Consider the following 7,859-nt stretch of genomic DNA (forward strand, 5'->3'; position numbering starts at 1 on the left):
TAAGCGGTCGTCTTTCGATGCCTGGTGTTGCTTAGTTGAAAAATTTCCTTCATGAGCTGTGCCGTGAACGCCGTTCCTCTATCTGTGATAACAGTGGCTGGGGCACCATGGCGCAATACAATGTGCCACATGAACTGCGCTACCTCAAAAGCCGTGGCTCGTGGGAGCGCCTCTGTCTCGGCATAGCGGGTTAAATAGTCAGTGGCGACAATCACCCACTTGTTGCCGTCGGTTGACAGAAGAAAAGGCCCAAGAATGTCCAAGCCGACTTGGTCGAATGGCTTATGAGGTGGTTCTATGGGTTGCAATAACCCGGCGGGCTTCAGGGGTGGTTACTTTCGTAGCTGACATTCACGGCAGACTTTAACATACTGTTTGACGCTTGCCGAAAGTCTGGGCCAGTAATACATCTCGCGCACTCTAGCAAGCATTCGTGAGGAGCCCAGGTGGTCAGATGTAGGCGCGTCGTGGCAAGCGAAAAGAATATCGTCCCGCAAGTATTTGGGAACTACTAGGAGGTAGGCTCGGTCATTCGGGCGGGCGTTCTTCTTGTACAGCACATTGTCTCGTAGACAGAAGGACGTAAAGACGCGACGTAGATGGCGTGGTATGGTTGTTCGACGGCCTTCTAAGTGGTCGATGAGAGGTCGAATTGCAGCGTTGTCACGCTGCCATTTGACCAAGTCCGACGTAGTAAGGGCGCCCAGGAATCCGTCGACGTCCTCTGACTGTAGACTGACCGATTCGGCGGGATCACGCGACAACGTGTCGGCGTCTTCGAGCTTGCGGCCAGACTTATTAACTATGGTGACGTAGAATTCCTGTAGCCGCAAGCTCCAACGTGCCAGCCGTCCTGAAGGCAATACCAGGAATCTGGGACATCGCCGAACAGCGCCTCTAGCGGCCGCCTCCGAAAACATGCGCATTTTCTATGGGAGAGCGTCGTTTTTCCCAAAAAACTAATCATAGAAGCCATCTTTCAAAATATTACCGTGGAAATACTCTCTAGGAGCTTAGCCCGACATCTCATGCAAGCGGTACCATTACTTACGACAGAAAACCCGTTCCAAATTGCGGGCGAAGTTCGAAGTATGGGAGTCTATGGAAAAGGCCAAATTTTGGAGGCTTTTTTGGCCAGTAAAAAGCATTTTGCGATGAGCCTATTGCATCGATCGACGTATTATTGGGGATTTATCAACTTCAACGACTCGGCTTTCAGCTAGTTGCAGCAGCAACTCTTGAAATGGCAAAAAAGTCGTTCCAAAATCGCAGTTTTCATAACAAGGTCACAGAATTTATTGTGGTACGTATATAAACCTAGTTTTTGCCTCCGGTAGCACTCAAACCGATAGCCGAGCGTTCTGCGCGACCACCGATTAGGATCGCTGATACCACGATTGGCAGTTCGCAGGTTCGAAGCCAGCGGCGCCGCTATTTTTTTTATCCCTTTGTCGCTGCTTAGTTTGGCCGTTTCCCTCCAGATGGCATATTCCGAAACGCAGGTCATTCATTTAGATGCGGTTCTTGTTTCGTTTCTTTCTACTGTACCAACGTCTACCTAAAAAAAATAGCTGGCTGCTTTCGTGAACATGTGAACGTGCTTCCAAACTTCTTTTGCACTTTAGGTGTAATGTATTTTAGACAATAAACCCAACTTTGTGTTTTCAAAGTTCATTTCTTTATCAAGGCAAACATTTATGAAGACATTACTAAGAAATATTTTTGCCAATTCAGCTATGTCATGGAAAAGCGTGTTTGTGCGACTTTTGTTCAGCCTGAAACGTACCACAAAAATAAATAGCTTCCCGTGAGGGCAATTAAAAGACGCAGAAGTAGAAAACTTGGCTGCAGCCCCAGACGTAGTATTCTTACAAAGGAATACAGAAGCTATTTGACTGAGTATATTTGCATTATATCAAAGCAGAATTTTTGCGTACCGGATCTTCGGTGCAAATGAAGGCTGTCCGAATTATTTCACAAGCTTTTTTGCTTAGTACAAACCAATACCTCGAAACATAAACATTCTATCCTCAATATGCAGCGCACGTGTCTTATCATTTGAACCATTCCCATATACCTTCACGAAATTCCCGAAATACTAAAGGTCTTCATATCCTTTTACCACGACGTACGCAGAGGAGTATTGGAAATAATGCGAAAAGACACCGGGGCGTGTTAATGTAGTTTGTCGTGTAAAAATAGAGAACTATTCCAATCACAGACCACACCCTTTTTGAGTTATGCCCACAAAGCGTTGCAAGAAGACATTTTTTTCGGCTAGAATCACCAAAGTTACTATGGCATTCTGCTGTTCTGTTCTTAACTAACTCTATTGCTGAATCAGATCGCAGCACCATGATATAATTACTGGTACAATTCTTCAGTAATTCTGTAAGAATTTTCTCCTACGCTAAATTTAACGTGTTTGGACGATTGAAGAAACATGAGAAAGGACCGTGAGGCTTGCAGAAATGTTCCCTTATTAGAATCGTTTATCACCCATATCGGTACGGTGGTATTGTCATGATGACTCCAGCGTCCACGGACACCATTTATCACTTTACTGCCTGTAAAAAAAATACAAAAGTGTCGTTCCTTGTGCGTGAGTAGCACAATCGCAGCTGATCCTTTCATATGGGCCCACTAAGCTACACCTTCCCTTTTCTGCCATGGTGCCACAAGAGATGTCAATTTCACCCTTGAATTTCTCCCTTTCAGTTTGCTAGAAAGTATAGGGACGTACACAAGACGAACAGGCGAAGTTTTGAAGTAGTCCTGAGATTTTAGTAAAATTTCGTAGGCAATGTTATTATCCTTTATTTTTTTACATATTTATTACACCTGATTGGTGATAATAATGACGTGCTACATAATAGTTCAGTTCTTCTACTTAATAAGTCATGTCTGAGTCTGCTGTCCTGAAAATTAACCAGGTGTAAGCACTGCATGACGTTGGCTGGAAGGCCATTCATTAAAAAAATTGTGTGCAGAATAAAGAAAATGCAGGTGTTCAATCGCACAGTCGCCGCCAAAAGTTTACGCGGCCGAGGTTCTGCGAATAAGTTTATTTTCAACGCAGCTACCCCGCAGCCAGTAAAACTATGCAAAACTTTTGTTTTGTTTACTCTAGACCAGTATACGCTGTAAATCCGAATACTACGATGCGTGACTAAGGCGTAGAAATATAAATATTTTTTCACCTTCCGGGGTACGAAAGCTTGTGACGCTGACTATACGTTCTGAAGGCGAGGTTGCTTTTTAGCTTATTTGTGATGACAAGCGCCGAGCTCTTGGTGATGGGATATTGGAGCGTAGAATTGTAGAACTTGTGCAAGCTCAGGCGACTTCACGACGCAAACCTAGCGATAGAAGCTCAGAAGGAGGAATAAACATTTATTGTAGAGCCAGCACTTTATGATGGCCGGGCCTAAGCCTCCCATGAGGGGACGTCGAGGGCTTGCCTCGCCGCCGCCTCACGGGCGTGCTGGGTCGCCCAGGTTTGGTCGTCGAGGGCGGAGCTCCGCAGAGCCTCACGCAACCTCGACGAGGGGGTCGTGGTGTTAATGTATGTGTACAGTGCTGGGCACTCCCACAGCACATGCGGAAGCGTAGCCGGGTGAGTGCCACAGCACCGGACAGTTGGGTGTACTGTAGACTTCAGGGAATATAAGGTGGAGGCGGGCGAGTGAAGGGTACGTATTTGTTTGTAGCAGACGCAGGGTGGTAGCCTGCGCCCAGCTGAATTTGGGGTGAGGTGGGGGGAAAGATCGGCACAGCATGCGTTTAGTTTATTAACACTGATGATAGATGAATAGTCAGAGTAAATGAATGTTACTGTCTAATTCTGGACAGACTCGAGTGTAATGCATACGTTCTAGATCACTGTAGGTTCCATACTAATTCCATACTACGCATTCCTATTCGAATTTTGGCCTGTCTTAAGCCTACCGAGTCTTAAGTAATCAAAATAGGTAGGAAATTGCTTCTTGGGATGTAGCCGAGGCCATGGTAGATGTGATTAGTAATGCGCTATATGTGAGTAGGCTGACTGGGATTATTACATGAAGTGCGCCAACGTACCTACGTAAAGCCATGGTGGAAATTATGGAGCCCTTTATTGTAAATATATTGAAGTCGTCTGAGAGTGTCTCTGGTAAAAAGTTATAAGTTTATTAATATGAGGACTGATTAGCCTTCTGTTAAGCTGTTAGGAAAAATGCCATCTATTGTGGTTAAAATTACAACGTTATCAGCGCTTCCAAAAGAAAGTGACTGTACAAGTCCATTTTTCTCGGGCGTTCATGTCACCTAGGTACCACCGCCTGACCCAAGACCTTTATGTTTTAAAATCTGCCCCGATGACGTAAGTTACGTTGCGGAAAAAAATAAATACCCTTTCTAAAGAATGAACCATAACAGCTTCCCGACAAAGCGCAGTACGTTGCCACAAGTCGTCATTTGTGATAACGATAAGAGCGACAGCCCGTCGTTAAAAATGACTTGTCACTCCCCGGTTTTTCTTTTTTGCTCAAGGACGCAACTAACCCGCACAAGGGTAATCCCTCCCTTCGCATGATGCTTGCGACCTTTCTGGTTCTGGACAAGCGCTATATTTGTGTATATTTCAGGCGCTTGGCATCGAAAGGCTTAAACCTTTAAACAGCGAAAGGCTGTCACAGTCGCTTCGGTAGCTGCACGGAAAGCGCGGACAATCAGTCTACTTTCAGCACACGCGCTCTCAACCAAGACATATTTGCGAGAAAGGGGCTCCTATATTACCCATAGCGAGAAATGTATCCACAAATTACACCTCATTATCCCGATGTGTTTATGAGCCGCACTCTGCGGCCTGTATTCCGTGTTATGACAAAAAATATAGTTTGTGCAGTGTCAGTAGCCTAAACATAAAACAGGAAATTGAAGTCATCACATCAACTATCATATATCATAAATTGAAAGAAATAAAACTGAAACTGTACTTCATAATACTCGCACTGCAAACTTTTATGCATGTGATTCATTTCAATTTCCTATCTGTTCCAGGGTAGAAATATGCTGTTCAGTTGGTAAACACAGATTATTTTGCAAAATTTGCTAAGAATTTTTGCCTCCAACATATGTTCCTATTGGTCATGCACATTTCTATCTATCAAATATATGGTCGAAACATCACAAAGTCGAATTGTGAATCATTTAAAAGTTAAACTAGCTTCTCCACATAGGGGAAATGCCGTAGGAATTTGAGAATGTAATAATACACAATCATTTGGTTGCATAAACTTCCTGGCTATAGGCATGTAATGAAAAGCTCAAATGTATTACACGGCTTTGTCTTTTCGCAGCAATTTCATTCACTGCATTTATAAAGCAATGTACGTTTTTTTTTATTTTAGCGCGTGAGTCCAAAAACACATAGCAACTTATTTACCAAAGCGATATAAGTTTCAAAAGCTTGTTAATTAGGTTGTCATTTGAGCAAATAAAACGAGAGACTTTCATGCACAGACAAAATAAGCGGCTAAGAGGAACAACTGACTAGTTATTTCAGAAGAATAACTGAGTTTAGCTACGTAGTGTTAAACTATGTAGCTTTAAATAATGCGCATATTTTATACATCGCCGGATAGGGGTCATTGGAGATCGCTGGGCGAGGCCTTCGTCCTGCCATGGACATAAATATAGTCTGATGATGATGATGAAACATTGCCGGAGGTGACCACCTCTCATCCAAGAAACATTTTTTACAGTTTAATAATTTATTTATTTGCGCCGTCAGCACTCGAAGGCATTACGGAAGGAAGTGGGTTGAGCAGGCTAAACAAATAATGCAATGATTAAAAAGTAAGTTTCTAATCATATATTTTAGCTGGTGGTACATGGAAAAAAGTTCAGTGCGCACGACGAAGGCAGCTTTACAATTATACCATATTACCTGACCTTACAAAGAATTTAAAAGGAACATAGTAAGTAATTAACAAATTCAGATTACACAACGTACGGTAGTTGATGTTGCATGAAACTTGCGTTTGTTTGTACTCTTCATGATTTCTTTGGGGAGGCGATACCATTCAAGGGCTGTGCGAGGCCAGAAAGAGCCGAAGGAAGTTAATGTGACTAAATCTGACACGTATTTTGTACAGCTGATCAATACGATGCCATATATATGGTGACGGAGATACAGTCGTACGCGGATATATCAAGCCAACTTATAACGAATTATTCTGTATATCGAACAGCTGTAAAATCCCCTTGAAAATTCCATGCAAATGTATCGGGCTGGTGCACGCGTATAAAGAACGCTCGTTCACCAGCACATTCGATATATCGAACGCGGCGCCACGCAGAAGACCTCATAGTGCACTCCTTTGTACACTTTGAGGTATTCTGGCACCTGGAGGTGGAGAAGAGATAGTGCAGTCAGTTGAGCCCCGTCAGGCTGTTCAGCTAGCCCTCATGCTACCTCGGACGTCAACATTCCTTCTATCCGATTTTGGAGGCGTCGTAGTGTGGGTTGAGTGCCTATTCACGAGTTTATTTTCCGCAAGCGATGGCCGCTACAAGTGTAAAGAATCAGCTTGGACTTTTCAATGAAGTTGAAAGTGAACCAGCATTTTTTTTTGCGGGTAAATAAAGTGTGCTTGCTTTTTTCCCCCATGTTGCGTGCAGTAAGTTAGCGGCTCTCAGATGCACTAACCGGTAAGCCACCGCTTACCTGAAGGCCTATTATTTTATATACCGAATTACCTATATAACGAACTTCTTGTGATCCCCTTCAGATTCGATATATCCGGGTTCGACTGTATCAGTTTACGGGTTACAAATTCAATTTTAGCTTTATTTGGGGTTAGAGTAGCTATTCGATCACAAGTTGAACATATAAAACGAGTGGAGTAAATTTGAGTTCTATTGAGGTAATAAATACAACGGAATTTCACACATTGGACGTATACTCAAACTTTGTTCCTATTAGTGTTTTCTATAGTAACATGAGAGAGGATGGTGGCATTATAAGTGTACAGGAGCCAATAACCCAACGTTCGATCCGCAGTGTTACTAATGTCGATATGCCAGGTAAGATTAGCGGTAATAGGTTGACCAGGTAAGATTAGCGGTACTATGAACACGTGAATACTTTTATGAATATACAGGCTGTAACTCCGTGTTGTTAAGTAAGTAATACCCGTGTCACACGGGCGTTTGGAGGGCCTTCCAACCGATAGTCAGTTGACTCAAAGGTCAAGTTCGAGCTGCTACACGTGCGGTTTCGAAGGCCGCCGAGTCAATAGTCTATCGAGTCAACGGAGCACCCTACAACTCTATTGAAATCTGGATGGCCTTTGAGCAACGGAAGCGGAAACAGCGCGAACATGCCGTCTCGTTCACAGTGTGCTCGTACTCACGGTTAGAAAGAACAAATCCAACCAAAATGCTCTAAAAATACTATACATGAGTGTTATTAATTATTCAATAAACTATTTTCACCACTTCATATGTGCGAACTGCACATACTCTCGACAACAGCGACGTGCTTGTGTTCATTCCTTCCTCCATGTTGTCTAGTACACTCTCCCTCTACTCCATGTGTTGCCGGATTCCGTCATATCGCCGCCATTTCGCAACATAAAATAAATTATAGCGTTTTTAAGTGGTAATAATGTTCGTTAACTTTTGGTTACATAAAAACGAAAATAAAGATCCGCAGCGCCACGCAATTTTGCGAGAAACGCCTGAACCACTGAACGGCCTTTCAACAGTGCCGTGTAGCAGCGCGACAACTCCTTCGAGTCGATAGAGTTGTGGCGTTTCAAGGGCCGTCGACTGGAAGGCCTTCCAAATGTACCCATGTGACACAGGTATAA

Source organism: Dermacentor silvarum, chromosome 1 (genome assembly GCF_013339745.2).
Source record: "Dermacentor silvarum isolate Dsil-2018 chromosome 1, BIME_Dsil_1.4, whole genome shotgun sequence".
NCBI classification, from domain to species: Eukaryota; Metazoa; Arthropoda; class Arachnida; order Ixodida; family Ixodidae; genus Dermacentor; species Dermacentor silvarum.